The 19,184-nt window shown below is 39.7% G+C and overlaps 1 protein-coding gene and 1 non-coding gene across 2 annotated transcripts in view; one reads left to right on the top strand and one right to left on the bottom strand.

The window, feature by feature from the left end:
* The window catches only part of NTPCR (nucleoside-triphosphatase, cancer-related), an 805,437-nt gene that overhangs the window by 143,036 nt on the left and 643,217 nt on the right, over positions 1–19,184 (bottom strand). The gene's annotated exons all lie outside the window — the stretch shown is intronic.
* On the top strand, positions 623–786 carry LOC126944233 (U1 spliceosomal RNA). The gene has a single exon (XR_007721984.1). It is a non-coding gene; the product is annotated as a U1 spliceosomal RNA (small nuclear RNA).

The raw sequence follows: 19,184 nt of genomic DNA, 5'->3' as shown, positions 1-19,184 counted from the left end.
CACCTCTCACACCAATTCTGCAAACTCCCCTGACTTTACTTCCTCTTGCTTCTCTCTGTTCATCTTCCATATTTGCATGTGTTTCTTAGTTTAGTTCGACTCAGTCCAGATATAGAGCCTAGCCCCATCACAGTCTGTAAAAAAGCACCACTCACCTTGTACTTTACATGAGCTCAACACCTTTTTACTAAAAATCTGGAGAGCAGCGAGGAGTACCAGGACAGAACATGTGATTTTCCACTATCTCTTGGCTTCTACCCTCTGCTCTTTATGTTTCTTTCCTGTCCCTCCCACCTCCACATACTGCCCACAAAGCAAACTGCAAAGTCATTCTCTTGTCACCCATGAAAGTTCAATCTTATCACCTTTGAATTTCACCAACAACTACAGTTTTCTCAAAAAGTATTCTGACAGTTGAAAGTTTCTGTCTTGTTAAGATAGCATGAAGCATGTTCTTGTGAGTTTTGGAGACTGAAAAACAGAATCAGTTATCTGTCTTCAGCGGCAAAATGTCAAATAAATTAAATTGATAAACATCATTGACTTTTACAAAGTTGACCTGTACAAGGCTGTATAATGTCCGGAACTCCATTGATATTCTTTCCTTTAAAAGTTGGAGCCTATACTTACCTGGCAGGGGAGATACCATGATCTCAAAGGTGGTTTTCCCAGGGCAAGGCTCATCCATTGCACTCCAAATGTGCTGATCCCTGCAATTTCCTCAAATGTAGGAAACCCAACTGCATAATGTGTAGCAGTGGGAGACTGTGTTCACGCTTTCCTCTGTTAAAAAAAAAAAAAAAAAAACTGGAGCCTAATTCTCTCCAACCTCCCAAAGTGGGGCTGGACTTGATAACTTGCTTCTAATGAACACATTGTTCTGGAAGTGATTCCATGTGACATTCAAGGCTATGTCATAAAAAGGATAGCTTTCCTCTGTCTCTTTCTCTGGGGTAAGCTAGTCGCCATGTTGTGAGGACACCCAAGCAGCCATGTGGAGAAGCCCCAGGATGGAGAGCCTAGCCTGGAGAAGAACCAACTTGCCAGCTATGGGAGTGGACCACCTTGAGTCCTACAGCCTCAGCCAGGTCTTCAGCTGATTTCAGCCATGGCTGATATCTTGACTGCAAACCACCCAACTAGCTGTTCCTAAATTTTTGACCCATAGAAACTGTGAGAATAATAAATGCTTGTTGTTTTAAGCCACTAAATCCGGGGGTAGTTTACAGAGCAATATATAACTAATACTCATAGATACTAATACAACTTTCTTGGAAAAACAATTAGTTTTTGTAAATGAATGAATGTGTGAACGCTCAAATCAAAGCATTACCAAAGAAAGAGAGTTAACTAGGGGATCATTTCTTCTAGCAATGCTTTCCTGACTTCCCCAGATCCACGCTTCAAAAACTTTCACCTGTGGATGGATCATCCCGGGACTCAACTGTAAATGAAGATTCTGATTCAACAGGTCTGAGAATCTGCATTTTTAGCAAGACTCCAGGTAATGTCAACACTACTGGCTGATGACTTTCTGTGGTGGCACTTACCGTGGACTCCATTCATCCTGCCACCGGGTGTTCAAGGTTATAGGTCACTTTGTGTCAGAGGCACTGGTGATATTGAACTTTCCCCAAGTCCTGTGCCTCTTGAAAATAGGGGAGATTACAAAACTACCCCTTCCCAACACACACCTTCAGTGTTCCAAAAAATGACTTCTTGCAAGGAATTCCTTTTCCCCATAAGATTTAGATAAGACCCACCGATGACCTCCTTGTTCACCTATGACAGGGTCAGACACGGACCTTCCAATTCCATTCTGTGTCTCATGAATGATTAGCCATTGGTCCCCACTGGCCAGTGTCGACAAAATATCATCAATGTGACTTGACCAAACTCTGCTTAGCCTCCTCACCTTCCCCCAGGCCCCTGGACTTTGGTCCTTTCTCGCATGTAGGAATGCAGAAAAGCCTCTCTATAAGACCTGCTCCAGAGAATGCGATGGCTACAAACAGAGACTGAGCCACTGTTTGATCATGCCACCACCTCATCCCGCCCCTCACACGGTTCTTTGTAGCCTTCTCTACTCCCTATGAAAGAAAGACCTTTTTCTGCTGACCTCGGAGATGCACGCTGATCTCATGGTTACGGCACTCTCTACCTTGCTATAGTCTCCTTCCCTAATGCTGCAGTTTCCTTTCCTAGAGCAAGAGTCTCCCTGCCTTTGTTGCAGTAATCCTTTTGCATATCATCTCTCCTTACCTGAGTTCAATTTATTTTCTCTTGGCTTTTTTTTTTTTTTTTTTGAGATGGAGCCTTGCTCTGTTGCCCAGGCTGGAGTGCAGTGTTGTGATCTCGGCTCACTGCAACCTCTGCCTCCTGGGTTCAAGAGATTCTTCTGCCTCAGCCTCCTGAGTAGCTGGAATTGCAGGCATGTGCCATCACACCCAGCTAATTTTTGTATTTTTAGTAGAGACGAGGTTTCACCATGTTGACTAGGCTGGTCTCAAACTCCTGACCTCAGGTGATCCACCTGCCTTGGCATCCCAAAGTGCTGGGATTACAGGCTCGAGCCACCATGCCCGGCCCCATTATGCTTTGAGGGATTTACTTCTTTGGGTTTGAGATGTAGATCCCTTGAAAATCTGGAATCTCTTGTCTGAATCTACAGGAAGAACTGCTTTTCCCACATGGTTGTAATCACCTCCTTAATTATCTGTGTCTCACAGTAGATTGTAAATAGGGACAACAGGGACTGTGTCCGACTTATTTCTCATGTTCCCCTAGACTTTTACAAAGCGTTCATGTGGGTAAGTGCTCTATATGTGCTAAACAAGTGAATGATTATTAGAAATATTGAGGGTAGGTGCCATGTTTTGAGAGGCTGGAATATTTTAAAATGTGCAATTTACCTACATTGTTTAGGAAATTAATATAGATAAAGTTAGCCTAGTCATTTGACCATATATCTCTCCAAATTGTCCTTTCAATAAGAAGAGTCTCATATTCAAAATAGGCTCTTTGGATAGTCAGCATCTAAGCTTTGTTTCCATTCTGAATGAGTCTCCACTAAGCATGGCCTATGTCTCTGAAATAAAAGTCCTTCAAACTGCAGAATCTTAGCACTAGAAAAATATTAAGAGAAAAAATTGAAAGAAATTTCCTAAACACAGTGCTAGGAAAATTCAATCACAGGAGAAATCTTTTCCCACTGAGCAGTATATTGCTATCAGAACCTAGGAAATAATAAGTAAAGTACATTTAAATGGAAAAAAAAATACTCCTTTCAGTAATTCTAGCTTTTGAAGTATGTACAGAAAGAAATTCAGAGCTAATGGATCAACTTTAGTGAGCCTAAGCAAAAACCAATTTGGAAAACCCACACTTCAATTAACCTGAAATGAAAACTGGGGTGACAGAAAAAAAGATACAGCTAATAGAAGACATTAAATTAATGCTTTTGGTGACCCAAGAGACAAAAGAAGAAATAAATTTATCATGATTTACCTTTCACATAGAGGGAAAAAAATCTGAATACCTTCCAAAATATTAATTTGTTTCCAAAGTGCTTAATGATTACGTATATTCTTAAGTATTTTATTTTATTTTTTTGCAGCTATTGTAAAAGGGGTTGAGTTATTGATTTTTGTGGGGGTTTTTTGTTGTTGTGTTGATATTGTTGTTGTTGTTTTGAGATGGAGTCTCACTCTGTTACCCAGGCTGGAGTGCAGTGGCATGATCTCAGCTCACTGCAACTTCCACCTCCCGGGTTCAAGTGATTCTCCTGCCTCAGCCTCCCAAGTAGCTGGGATTACAGGCTCGCCATCACAGCCCAGCTAATTTTTGTATTTTTAGTAGAGACAGGGTTTCACCACGTTGGCCAGACTGGTCTCGAATTCCTGACCTCAGGTGATCTGCTCACCTCAGCCTCCCAAAGTGCTGAGATTACAGGCATGAGAGACCATGCCCGGCCTGAGTTGTTGATTTGATTCTCATCTTGGTCGCTGTTGGTGTATAGAAGAGCTACTGATTTGTGTACATTGATTTTGTATCCAGAAACTTTGCTGAATTCTTTTATCAGCTCCAGGAGCTTTCTGAAGGAGTCTTTAGGGTTTTCTATCTAAACAATCATATCATCAGCAAACAGCAACAGTTTCGCTTCCTCTTTACCAATTTGGGTGCCCTTTATTTCCTTCTCTTGTCTGATTGCTCTGGCTAGGACTTCTAGTACTATGTTGAAAAGGAGTGGTGACAATGGGTATCTTCAAGGAAAACTACAAAACACTGCTGAAAGAAATCATAGACAACACAAACAAATGGAAACACAGCCCAAGCTCATGCTCGTGGATAGGTAGAATCAATATTGTGAAACAGACCACACTGCCAAAAGCAATCTACAAATTCAATGCAATTCCCATCAAAATACCACTATCATTCTTCACAGAATTAGAAAAAAAATCCTAAAATTCATATGGAACCAAAAAAGAGCCCACATAGCCAAAGCAAGATTAAGCAAAAAGAATAAATCTGGAGGCATCACATTACCTGATTTCAAAGTATACTATAAGGCCATAGTCACCAAAACAGTATGGTACTGGCATAAAAATAGGCACATAGACCAATGGAACAGAATAGATAACCAAGAAATGAACCCTAATACTTACAGCTAACTGGTCTTCAACAAAATAAACAAAAACATAAAGTGGTGGAAAGACACCCTATTTAACAAATGGGGGCGGAGCAAGATGGCCGAATAGGAACAGCTCCAGTCTCCAACTCCCAGCGCGAACGACACAGAAGACCGGTGATTTCTGCATTTTCAACTGAGGTACTGGGTTCATCTCACTGGGGAGTGCCGGACGATCGGTGCTGGTCAGCTGCTGCAGCCCGACCAGCGAGAGCTGAAGCAGGGCGAGGCATTGCCTCACCTGGGAAGCGCAAGGGGGAAGGGAATCCCTTTTCCTAGCCAGGGGAACTGAGACACACAACACCTGGAAAATCGGGTAACTCCCACCCCAATACTGCGCTTTAAGCAAACAGGCACACCAGGAGATCATATCCCACACCTGGCTGGGAGGGTCCCACACCCACGGAGCCTCCCTCATTGCTAGCACAGCAGTCTGTGATCTACCGGCAAGGCAGCAACAAGGCTGGGGGAGGGGCGCCTGCCATTGCTGAGGCTTAAGTAGGTAAACAAAGCTGCTGGGAAGCTCGAACTGGGTGGAGCTCACAGCAGCTCAAGGAAACCTGCCTGTCTCTGTAGACTCCACCTCTGGGGACAGGGCAATAACAAACACAGCCGAAACCTCTGCAGACGCAAACGACTCTGTCTGACAGCTTTGAAGAGAGCAGTGGATCTCCCAACACGGAGGTTGAGATCTGAGAAGGGACAGACTCCCTGCTCAAGTGGGTCCCTGACCCCTGAGTAGCCTAACTGGGAGACATCCCCCACTAGGGGCAGTCTGACACCCCACACCTCACAGGGTGGAGTACACCCCTGAGAGGAAGCTTCCAAAGCAAGAATCAGACAGGTACACTCGCTGTTCAGAAATATTCTATCTTCTGCAGCCTCTGCTGCTGATACCCAGGCAAACAGGGTCTGGAGTGGACCTCAAGCAATCTCCAACAGACCTACAGCTGAGGGTCCTGACTGTTAGAAGGAAAACTATCAAACAGGAAGGACACCTACACCAAAACCCCATCAGTACATCACCATCATCAAAGACCAGAGGCAGATAAAACCACAAAGATGGGGAAAAAGCAGGGCAGAAAAGCTGGAAATTCAAAAAATAAGAGCGCATCTCCCCCGGCAAAGGAGCGCAGCTCATCGCCAGCAACGGATCAAAGCTGGACGGAGAATGACTTTGACGAGATGAGAGAAGAAGGCTTCAGTCCATCAAATTTCTCAGAGCTAAAGGAGGAATTACGTACCCAGCGCAAAGAAACTAAAAATCTTGAAAAAAAAGTGGAAGAATTGATGGCTAGAGTAATTAATGCAGAGAAGGTCATAAACGAAATGAAAGAGATGAAAACCATGACACGAGAAATACATGACAAATGCACAAGCTTCAGTAACCGACTCGATCAACTGGAAGAAAGAGCATCTGCGATAGAGGATCAAATGAATGAAATGAAGCGAGAAGAGAAACCAAAAGAAAAAAGAAGAAAAAGAAATGAACAAAGCCTGCAAGAAGTATGGGATTATGTAAAAAGACCAAATCTACGTCTGATTGGGGTGCCTGAAAGTGAGGGGGAAAATGGAACCAAGTTGGAAAACACTCTTCAGGATATCATCCAGGAGAACTTCCCCAACCTAGTAGGGCAGGCCAACATTCAAATCCAGGAAATACAGAGAACGCCACAAAGATACTCCTCAAGAAGAGCAACTCCAAGACACTTAATTGCCAGATTCACCAAAGTTGAAATGAAGGAAAAAATCTTAAGGGCAGCCAGAGAGAAAGGTCGGGTTACCTACAAAGGGAAGCCCATCAGACTAACAGCAGATCTCTCGGCAGAAACTCTCCAAGCCAGAAGAGAGTGGGGGCCAATATTCAACATTCTTAAAGAAAAGAATTTTAAACCCAGAATTTCATATCCAGCCAAACTAAGTTTCATAAGTGAAGGAGAAATAAAATCCTTTACAGATAAGCAAATGCTTAGAGATTTTGTCACCACTAGGCCTGCCTTACAAGAGACCCTGAAGGAAGCACTAAACATGGAAAGGAACAACCGGTACCAGCCATTGCAAAAACATGCCAAAATGTAAAGACCATCGAGGCTAGGAAGAAACTGCATCAACTAACGAGCAAAATAACCAGTTAATATCATAATGGCAGGATCAAGTTCACACATAACAATCTTAACCTTAAATGTAAATGGACTAAATGCTCCAATTAAAAGACACAGACTGGCAAACTGGATAAAGAGTCAAGACCCATCAGTCTGCTGTATTCAGGAGACCCATCTCACACGCAGAGACATACATAGGCTCAAAATAAAGGGATGGAGGAAGATTTACCAAGCAAATGGAGAACAAAAAAAAGCGCGGGTTGCAATACTAGTCTCTGATAAAACAGACTTTAAACCATCAAAGATCAAAAGAGACAAAGAAGGCCATTACATAATGGTAAAGGGATCAATTCAACAGGAAGAGCTAACTATCCTAAATATATATGCACCCAATACAGGAGCACCCAGATTCATAAAGCAAGTCCTTAGAGACTTACAAAGAGACTTAGACTCCCATACAATAATAATGGGAGACTTCAACACTCCACTGTCAACATTAGACAGATCAACGAGACAGAAAGTTAACAAGGATATCCAGGAATTGAACTCATCTCTGCAGCAAGCAGACCTAAGAGACATCTATAGACTCTCCACCCCAAATCAACAGAATATACATTCTTCTCAGCACCATATCATACTTACTCCAAAATTGACCACGTAATTGGAAGTAAAGCACTCCTCAGCAAATGTACAAGAACAGAAATTATAACAAACTGTCTCTCAGACCACAGTGCAATCAAACTAGAACTCAGGACTAAGAAACTCAATCAAAACCGCTCAACTACATGGAAACTGAACAACCTGCTCCTGAATGACTACTGGGTACATAACGAAATGAAGGCAGAAATAAAGATGTTCTTTGAAACCAATGAGAACAAAGATACAACATACCAGAATCTCTGGGACACATTTAAAGCAGTGTGTAGAGGGAAATTTATAGCACTAAATGCCCACAAGAGAAAGCAGGAAAGATCTAAAATTGACACTCTAACATCACAATTAAAAGAACTAGAGAAGCAAGAGCAAACACATTCGAAAGCTAGCAGAAGGCTAGAAATAACTAAGATCAGAGCAGAACTGAAGGAGATAGAGACACAAAAAACTCTCCAAAAAATCAATGAATCCAGGAGTTGGTTTTTTGAAAAGATCAACAAAATTGACAGACCACTAGCAAGACTAATAAAGAAGAAAAGAGAGAAGAATCAAATCGACGCAATTAAAAATGATAAAGGGGATATCACCACCGACCCCACAGAAATACAAACTACCATCAGAGAATACTATAAACACCTCTACGCAAATAAACTGGAAAATCTAGAAGAAATGGATAATTTCCTGGACACTTACACTCTTCCAAGACTAAACCAGGAAGAAGTTGAATCCCTGAATAGACCAATAGCAGGCTCTGAAATTGAGGCAATAATTAATAGCCTACCAACCAAAAAAAGTCCAGGACCAGATGGATTCACAGCTGAATTCTACCAGAGGTACAAGGAGGAGTTGGTACCATTCCTTCTGAAACTATTCCAATCAATAGAAAAAGAGGGAATCCTCCCTAACTCATTTTATGAGGCCAACATCATCCTGATACCAAAGCCTGGCAGAGACACAACAAAAAAAAAGAGAATTTTAGACCAATATCCCTGATGAACATCGATGCAAAAATCCTCAATAAAATACTGGCAAACCGGATTCAGCAACACATCAAAAAACTTATCCACCATGATCAAGTGGGCTTCATCCCTGGGATGCAAGGCTGGTTCAACATTCGCAAATCAATAAACATAATCCAGCATATAAACAGAACCAAAGACAAGAACCACATGATTATCTCAATAGATGCAGAAAAGGCTTTTGACAAAATTCAACAGCCCTTCATGCTAAAAACGCTCAATAAATTCGGTATTGATGGAATGTACCTCAAAATAATAACAGCTATTTATGACAAACCCACAGCCAATATCATACTGAATGGGCAAAAACTGGAAAAATTCCCTTTGAAAACTGGTGCAAGACAGGGATGCCCTCTCTCACCACTCCTATTCAACATAGTGTTGGAAGTTCTGGCTAGGGCAATTAGGCAAGAGAAAGAAATCAAGGGTATTCAGTTAGGAAAAGAAGAAGTCAAACTGTCCCTGTTTGCAGATGACATGATTGTATATTTAGAAAACCCCATTGTCTCAGCCAAAAATCTCCTTAAGCTGATAAGCAACTTCAGCAAAGTCTCAGGATACAAAATTAATGTGCAAAAATCACAAGCATTCTTATACACCAGTAACAGACAAACAGAGAGCCAAATCAGGAATGAACTTCCATTCACAGTTGCTTCAAAGAGAATAAAATACCTAGGAATCCAACTTACAAGGGATGTAAAGGACCTCTTCAAGGAGAACTACAAACCACTGCTCAGTGAAATAAAAGAGGACACAAATAAATGGAAGAACATACCATACTCATGGATAGGAAGAATCAATATCGTGAAAATGGCCATACTGCCCAAGGTAATTTATAGATTCAATGCCATCCCCATCAAGCTACCAATGAGTTTCTTCACAGAATTGGAAAAAACTGCTTTAAAGTTCATATGGAACCACAAAAGAGCCCGCATCTCCAAGACAATCCTAAGTCAAAAGAACAAAGCTGGAGGCATCACGCTACCTGACTTCAAACTATACTACAAGGGTACAGTAACCAAAACAGCATGGTACTGGTACCAAAACAGAGATATAGACCAATGGAACAGAACAGAGTCCTCAGAAATAATACCACACATCTACAGCCATCTGATCTTTGACAAACCTGAGAGAAACAAGAAATGGGGAAAGGATTCCCTATTTAATAAATGGTGCTGGGAAAATTGGCTAGCCATAAGTAGAAAGCTGAAACTGGATCCTTTCCTTACTCCTTATACGAAAATTAATTCAAGATGGATTAGAGACTTAAATGTTAGACCTAATACCATAAAAATCCTAGAGGAAAACCTAGGTAGTACCATTCAGGACATAGGCATGTGCAAAGACTTCATGTCTAAAACACCAAAAGCAACGGCAGCAAAAGCCAAAATTGACAAATGGGATCTCATTAAATTAAAGAGCTTCTGCACAGCAAAAGAAACTACCATCAGAGTGAACAGGCAACCTACAGAAAGGGAGAAAATTTTTGCAATCTACTCATCTGACAAAGGGCTAATATCCAGAACCTACAAAGAACTCAAACAAATTTACAAGAAAAAAACAAACAACCCCATCAAAAAGTGGGCAAAGGATATGAACAGACATTTCTCAAAAGAAGACATTCATACAGCCAACAGACACATGAAAAAATGCTCATCATCACTGGCCATCAGAGAAATGCAAATCAAAACCACAATGAGATACCATCTCACACCAGTTAGAATGGCGATCATTAAAAAGTCAGGAAACAACAGGTGCTGGAGAGGATGTGGAGAAATAGGAACACTTTTACACTGTTGGTGGGATTGTAAACTAGTTCAACCATTATGGAAAACAGTATGGCGATTCCTCAAGGATCTAGAACTAGATGTACCATATGACCCAGCCATCCCATTACTGGGTATATACCCAAAGGATTATAAATTATGCTGCTATAAAGACACATGCACACGTATGTTTATTGCAGCACTATTCACAATAGCAAAGACTTGGAATCAACCCAAATGTCCATCAGTGACAGATTGGATTAAGAAAATGTGGCACATATACACCATGGAATACTATGCAGCCATCAAAAAGGATGAGTTTGCGTCCTTTGTAGGGACATGGATGCAGCTGGAAACCATCATTCTTAGCAAACTATCACAAGAACAGAAAACCAAACACCGCATGTTCTCACTCATAGGTGGGAACTGAACAATAAGATCACTTGGACTCAGGAAGGGGAACATCACACACAGGGGCCTATCATGGGGAGGGGGGAGGGGGAGGGATTGCATTGGGAGTTATACCTGATGTAAATGATGAGTTGATGGGTGCAGCACACCAACATGGCACAAGTATACATATGTAACAAACCTGCACGTTATGCACATGTACCCTACAACTTAAAGTATAATAATAATAAATAATTATTGACACTAAAAAAAAAAAAAAAAAAAAACAACAAATGGCACTGGGATAAATGGCAAGTCACATGTAGAAGAATGAAACTGGATCCTCATCTCTTACATTATACAAAAATCAACTCAAGATGGATCAAGAACTTAAATCTAAGACCTGAAACTATAGAACTTCTAGAAGACAACATTGGAAAAACTCTTCTAGACATTGGCTTAGGCAAGGATTTCATGACCTAAAACCCAAAAGCAAATGTAATAAAAACAAAGATAGTTTGGACTTAATTAACCAAAAAGCATTTGCACAGCAAAAGGAACAATCAGCAGAGTAAACAAACAACCCACAGAGTGGGAGAAATCTTCACAATCCGTATACCTGACAAAGGACTAATATCCATAATCTACAATGAACTCAAACAAATTAGCAAGAAAAAAACAAACAGTCCCATCAAAAAGTGGGCTAAGGACATGAATAGACAATTCTCAACAGAGGATCTACAAATGGCCCACAAACATATGAAAAAATGCTCGACATCACTAATGATCAGGGAAATGCAAATCAAAACCACAATGCGATACCACCTTACTCCTGCAAGAATGGCCATAACAAAAAAATCAAAAATCAAAAAATAGGCCTGGTATGGTGGCCCACACCTGTAATCCCAGCACTTTGGGAAGCCGAGGTTGGTGGATCACCTGAGGTCAGGAATTTGAGACCAGCCTGAGCAATGTAGTGAAACCCTGTCCTGTCTCTACTAAAAAATACAAAAATTAGCCGGGCATGGTGGTGCATGCCTATAATCCCAGCTACTCAGGAGGCTGAGGAAGGAGAATCACTTGAACCCGGGAGGCGGAGGTTGCAGTGAGCCGAGATTATGCCACTGCACTCCAGTCTGGGTGGCAGAGCAAGCCTCTGTCTCAAAAACAAAACAAAACAACAACAACAAAAAAATAAACAATAGATGTTAGCATGCATGCAGTGAACAGGGAACACTTCTACACTGTTGGTGGGAATGTAAACTAGTACAATTGCTATGGAAAACAGTGTGGAGATTCCTTAAAGAACTAAAAGTACATCTACCATTTGATCCAGCAATCTCACTGCTGGGTATCTACCAAGAGGAACATAAGTCACTATATGAAAAAGATACTTGTACATGCATGCTTATAGCAGCACAATTTGCAATTGCAAAAACATGGAACCAACCCAAATGCCCATCCCATCAATCAACGAGTGGATAAAGAAACTGTGAGATACACACACACACACACACACACACACACACACACACGATGGAATACTACTCAGCCATAAAAAGGAATGAATCAATGGCATTCACAGCGACCTGGATGAGTTTGGAGGCTATTATTCTAAGTGAAGTAACTCAAGAATGGAAAAACAAACATCATATGTTCTCACTCATGTGTGGGGGCTAAGCTATGAGATGCAAAGACATAAGAAAGACACAGTTGACTTTGGGGACACAGGGGGAAAGGGCTGGAAGGAGGTGAGGGATGAAAGACCACAAATTGGGTGCAGTATATACTGCTTGGGTGACAGGTGTGCCAAAATCTCACAAATCACCACCGTAGAACTTATTCATGTAACCAAGCACCACATGTTCCCCAATAACCTGTGAAAATAATTGTTTTTTTTTTTTTTAAAAAAAAAGATGCTTAATGAGACTTTTGGCCTACTTACTGATCTAAAGAAAACATGTGGTGGTAAACGGTTTTAAAATACAGCTCAAATTATTTTCTCCCTGTGTCTGTGCCCTTTTGCAGTGTGAGTTTGTAGCTCCTGGCGACAGTGGTATAGTTTTTTGTTTTCTTGTGTGCGTGTGTTTTTCCCCACCTGTTATATCTCAACTAGCCTGTGACTTACTTTGACAAGTAGAATGAGGCACATGGGATATTGTGCCAGTTTCAAGTCTAGTATCAAGAGGCTTTGCACGTTCTGTTCATTCTCCTGGAACCATGCCACTACCATTAAACCAGCTTGGACTTTTTCTGATGATGCTGGGAGCCGTGTGGAAGAAAACCAAGGTGCCCCAGCTTGCTCACAGCCAGTTCTGGAAGCAAAAGCATCTGGCCTGCCTGCAGCAAGCCGAAGACTCACTAGTGAGCCCAGGCAACACAGGCCAAGTCAGAACCGCTTGGCTGACCCCTGGAGTAATGAATGGTTGCCTTAAGTTTTTGGGTGTTTTTCCATACAGCCATAAAAACTGATAGTTCACCCATAAAAAAGATTCACTCATTAATTGTCAAAGAAATTAAAACTAAACCAGCAAAGTCAGACCATTTATTGTCTATGAGATGGATGAAAATAAACAAGGATGTTCATTCACGGAGTTTGTAATTATATGGAAAGCTGGAAGGTACAACTTTTTTAGAAGACAATTTGGCAATGTGTATTAAATTTTCAAATGTGCCAGCTATTACTCTTCTTGGATTGTATTCTAAAAAAATCGTATAAATATGTGATGATTTATTAACCTCATTTATAATACTAATGTTAGAGAATCAATGTGAATGTTCTTCAACAAGTGATGTGTTCTTCAAAAATATTATGTTATATCCATACAATGGAGTACTGAGCAGTCATTAAAAATGGTATTTATTTATGTTGACATGGAAAGACTGCCACATTATTGTCACTGCTACTAAATAATTATTAGAATAATAGGATATTTCTATTTTTAACATTTAACAAAAACACTACGAATAGAAAGTGTTTAGAACAATATGCTTTCAAATATCAGCTATTATTTCTAGGAATGAGATTACAAGCAATTTTCATTTTCTGTTTACACATCTGAATAATTTAATTTTATTGATTGATTAGTTGATTGATTGAGACAGGGTCTCACTCTGTCGCCCAGGCTGGAGTGCATCACAGCTTGCTGCAACCTCTGCCACCTGAGTTCAAGCGCTTCTCCCTCCCAAGCAGCTGGGATTACAGGCGTGAGCCACCATACTGGACTAAATAATTTAATTTTAAACAAAAGTATTTGTCATGCGTAAATTCTGGAAAATTAAGTCTACTTTTTAAATGGTTTTAAACTCCTTTATTAGGTACAACATTAAACTAAATTGACCTGTTTAATTACAGGTCTTTATTCTGAAGAATGCATTTCTTTGTGGCTGACAAAAACAAGGAAATGGTTTCTTCAGAATAAATAAATGCATTCTAATTTTAAATGAGTATAAAATTGGGGCCGGATGTGGTGGCTCACGCCTATAATCCTAGTGCTTTGGGAGGCCCAGGCAGATGAATTGCCTGAGGTCAGCAGTTCAAAACCAGCCTGGCCAACATGGTGAAACCACATCTCTACTAAAATATAAAAAATTAGCTGGGTGTGGTGGTGGATGCTTGTAGTCCCAGCTACTCGAGCAGCTAAGGCATGAGAATCGCTTGAACTCGGGAGACAGAGGTTGCAGTGAGCCAAGATTGTGCTACTGCTCTCCAGCCTGGGCAAAAGTGTGAGACTGTCTCAAAAAAAAAAAAAAAAAAAAAAAAAAAAAATTAAAGATTCCTTATTTGTTTTTGTAAATATAAGAGGGAAAGTTTCCCATACACCAGGAATGGCCTGGAAATAGCAGTATATTAATCAGTAAATTTTGGTGTTTCAAACAGAGATGTTTGATCCAGAAAAACTAAAGAACATTCATCATGACACAAATTTGTTTTCCCATTTAATCAAATCAAGAGGGCCTTTCAAGATTTTTGTAAGAGGTCTTGAAATAAAGAGGAAACTTGCACAAATTAATCAACATTAATCAAGTGCCTACTGCGTACAGGAATTATTCTGGTTGCAAGTGAGAGACCTATAAATCTAAAATGGTCTTTTTTAAAAAAATGAGTTTACTCGCTAATGCAATTTAAGAGTCCAAGAATTAACTCTTTTCAGATGTATGACGTAGGACTCAACGTGACCAGGACTGTTTCTATGTTTTTCTTTCTTGGTGTTGGCTCCTCCTCAGGAAGAATCTCCCTTGTGATTGCTTCCAAGATGGGTTCCAACATACTTCATCATTCAGACCCAGTGGGAAAAAGACAATGTTCCTCCCAGAACAGTTTTAAAACATTTCCTGATGTGAAATCACGTGCCATCCAATTACTCTTCCTGGAAGAGTAAATATGCTTGCTGTTTTAAACTAGAGGTGGGATTAAGCTCATCAAATCACAATGCTCAAGAGAAGTGACTGAGGAGCTTTCTCAGAGGACAAGTACAGTAAACTGTTAGCTAAAGAAAAGTGAATGGATTCTAGGTGGTAAAATTAATAGATGTTCACCGCAGTCCTCTAGAAGATTATTTAGAGAATAAGAAGACATTTAAAATGCATTCCTAGCCACAAAATTATCACATAGAAGCAAGGAATAAACTACAGATACACAAGAAATAATTGCAATTAAAGACTCAGAATTCTAAATTATCACATAGAAGCAGGGAATAAACTACAGATACATGAAAAATAATTGCAATTAAAGACTCAGAATTCTAAGTGGTAAGTTAGTTGTACAAATAACAAATGCATCTCAGAGGAGAAAACATCACTGTGTGTTTCAATGATTAGCCAAATGTTATCCCTTCATTTAATGGTTTTGGTAATAGTATGATGCTTTAAAATGTTCCTGCTCAATCCAGGTTTTTTTGAATTCTTCAGTTTTAACCACGTCATTAAGTGATTAGTCTTTGGGTCTTAGACCCAAGATGTGAGGTTTTGAAATAATTTTCCTGTGATTGCAATAAAGATAATAAGTTGATTATCATTTGAAATGCTTTTCCATTGAGTTTTAATGCCTTTCTTTTTTACTTTCTTGAACATATATAATGGAAAACATCTTTATAATTATTCCCAAGTACTGAAACTTTAATCTCCATTGTGTAATTGAAATTTTCTCTGCAGCTAAGTGGTTTTTCTGGATCCTTAACAGGCTAAGAACATCTAAATGCTGATCATTTTCTCAAGGGAAAAGAGGAAAAACGTATATAGGGAGAGTGATAAGCCTTTGTTGTCGTTGTTGTAAAGAAAATTCTCTCTTCAGTTTCCATTGCCATTTTTTTGTGAACCTTTTTAAAAACACACTACTTTTTTCTTACTTAAATGATTAAATATCTATGCATTAAACAAATATTTATTGAATGCAAAACATCAGTATATGCCAGCATAATAGAAGCTGTACTAAAAGCTGCATATACAGTGGTGGACAAAACAGTCATAAGTCTCTATCATCAAAGAGTTTATGGTCTAGGGAAGAAGACACAAAATAAAAAAGTAAAAAATAAATAGAAAAAGCGATTGATATGTTATTATATATTATAACATATTACTGATATTATATGTTGTAATAAACTATAAAAGAATTAACAAATGCAATGATAGAAAATAATGTAGTGTGGGCAAGGTGAGATTGAGAAACTTAATTTGACAGGGTTTTCATAATGCCTCTTCGAAGAAGTGACATTTAAATAGAAACCTAAAGGATGAGAAGAGCATGTGAAAAGCAGAGTAATAAGTGCCCTGTGTAGGAGATTGAGAGTTCCCTGCAAGGGGAACAGCTCGAGCAAAGGTCCTGGGGTGTAAATAACTTCTCCATGTTTAAGGAACAACATGGGAGACGGCGTGTCTGGAACATCAGAGGGCAAGTTGCAATGAGGTATGAGGTGCATTTGGAGAGGCAAGTAGAGATCTGACCATATGAGGGCTTGTAGGCCCATGATCAAGAATTTGGATTTTACTGAAAATCTAAAAGAATGCCATTAATGTGTTTTAAGCAGTGAAGAATTACGGCCTGATAGATATTTTTTAAGATATCTATCATATCTGTCTGCCATGCAGTGAATAGTTTGAATGAGGCAAAGCTGAAAATGGTAAGGACAGTAAAGAGGCTCCTATAACACTTGGCCATGGCTTATTTCAAGGTGTGTGTAGGAAGCAGTGCCACCACGATGGGTTAATGGATTGGATGTGGAAGGTGAATAGAAGGGACGATGGTGCCAGTTTTCTGGCTTAAGTTGTCAGAGAGGCGGTGGCTTTCTGAAACTGGGAAGATGCATCAGTCAGGATCTTGGCAGGAAACAGATGGTACACTCAGACAAGATCACTGATGAAAGTTTAATGGCAGGCGCCGTTTACAAAGGAGTGGACAGAGTTAAAAGAAACAAACAAGGGATGGCAAAGGACTCCAGAACTAGCAATGCAAGAAGCCATTATCCTTCCTAGGTCTGGAAGGGCAAGTGGAGTAGTCAGTTCCTGAAACAGAGTTGTAGTTGTAGCCACAGCTTTAAAAAAAAAAAAAAGTCCCATGAAAGCTGTGACTTTTTTGTAGAAATGCTCAAGGCTGGCAGGAAGGGAACCAGGGAACTCAATACCCCAACTTTTCTTTCCTCCTGCCCTCCAATCTCCTGCCCTACCCCACCACCAACAAACCCGAAATAGAAGCCAAAATCCAAAGTTGACCACTGATGCAGGCTATACAGGTAGCAGCATCCTGGGCTCAAAGCAGGGTGGAGAAAGGTACAGAGAGAATAGAGGGTGTAAATGGAGAATACTCAGTACTGATAACTAGTAAAGGAACTGTTTTGGAGAGTGGGAATCAAAAGTCACATTTTGTACTCATTACATTTGAGACACCTGTGAAATATAAATTGATATTTCATGTAGAAATATGAATCCACAACTCGGAAAAGAGATTTGTGTTGAAAATTAAAATAGGGAAGTTATCAACATCTAGGTTGTTTTTAAAGCAATAGGAGAGATGAGATAACTGAGACAATTTAGAGAGAGATTTAAAAGAGAAGGAGTAAGGGTTAGAATCCAGTATTTGGATGTAGAGTGAGAGTCTAGAAAGATAGGGGAAAAATTAGAATAGTGGGATGTCAAGAAATGCAAGAATGGAAAGTAGCAGAAGATATAGTAAGTAGGTAAGTATGTCGAATGCAACTGAGAGGTCAGTAAAATAAATACAGAAATGTGTTCATTGGCGTCAATGAAAGTAATAGACAATCTTTGACTCCTTTTTTACTTTTCAAAATTATATTTTTAAAAATCTTTAGGCTGGGCACAGTGACTCACTCCTGTAATCCCAGCACTTTGGGAGGCCAAGGTGGGTCTATCACAAGGTTAGGAGTTCGAGACCACCCTGGCCAACATGGTGAAACCCTGTCTCTATTAAAGATACAAAAAGTTAGCCGGGCATGGTGGCACTTGCCTGTAATCCCAGCCACTTGGGAGGCTGAGGCAGGAGAATCACTTGAACATGGGAGGCAAGGGTTGCAGTGAGCCAAGATCGCGCCGCTGCATTCCAGCATGGGTGACAGAGAGAGATTCCTTCTCAAAAAAAAAAAAAAGAGCTTTAAACAACTTTACATGTTTTATAAAAGTATATAAAGTACACTAAATTTTAAAACTTCAGGAAACAACAGCAGTCCAAATGATATTTTTAAGCATATATTAATAAAATCAGGTCCCCAAACAATGTGAGCAACAAGTTCTACCACAAAGAAACACAAGGCCCAGACATATTTATAGGCAAGTTTTACCAACCCTTAAAGGGCAAATCACTCCAATCGATTAAGAAATCTATTTCCTTGATCTTCATAAAGTGATCCTATAATTCACGTGAAAGAAAAAGGGCCAAAAAGAGTCTAGAAAAGCACTTTTCAAAGTGTGATTAGAAATTCTTAAGGGTTCCCAAGAACCTTTTTGGGAAGGGTCAGGACGGGGTCCAGGAGGTCAAAACCATTTTCATAATAATGCTGAAACGCTATTTGCCGTATTCACTCTCATTCTCTCATTAGTGTACTGTGGAGTTTTCCAGAGGCTACACAATATGTGATATCATGCAAGATTGAATGAAGAAGCAGGTAGGAGGCTATCTTCAATTAAACAGATGTGATAATCTAGCTATCTTCTATTAAGCCAGACATTTTTTAAAATGGCAAAACTGTAAAGTAATGCCCTTCTTCTAAATGTTTGCTTTGGAAAATTTATTACTTTTATTTTTTAAATGTTATATTAACATGCAACGGGTTTACTAATATTACTTTTAAATGAATTCATAAATAAGCATTAAATAACTTTTAATTTCTAATAGAGCAAATATTGATGGATATAATCCACATTTTAAAAACTCTTTGGAATTTTCAGTAATTTCTAAAAGTGTAAGGGGTTCCTAAGACCAAAAGTTTGAGAACTGCTGACTTAGCATAAAAAAGAAAGTAAAATAGAGGGTAGGCTTTTATCTCTGAATATCAAGACTGACTTGATAAAGTAAAGCTAGGGTAGTTGAATATATAGCAGTCAAAATTAAAACATC

Source organism: Macaca thibetana, chromosome 1 (genome assembly GCF_024542745.1).
Source record: "Macaca thibetana thibetana isolate TM-01 chromosome 1, ASM2454274v1, whole genome shotgun sequence".
Taxonomy (NCBI): domain Eukaryota; kingdom Metazoa; phylum Chordata; class Mammalia; order Primates; family Cercopithecidae; genus Macaca; species Macaca thibetana.
The sequence above is the reverse complement of the archived record's forward strand: the minus strand, read 5'-3'. Positions and strand labels throughout refer to the sequence as shown.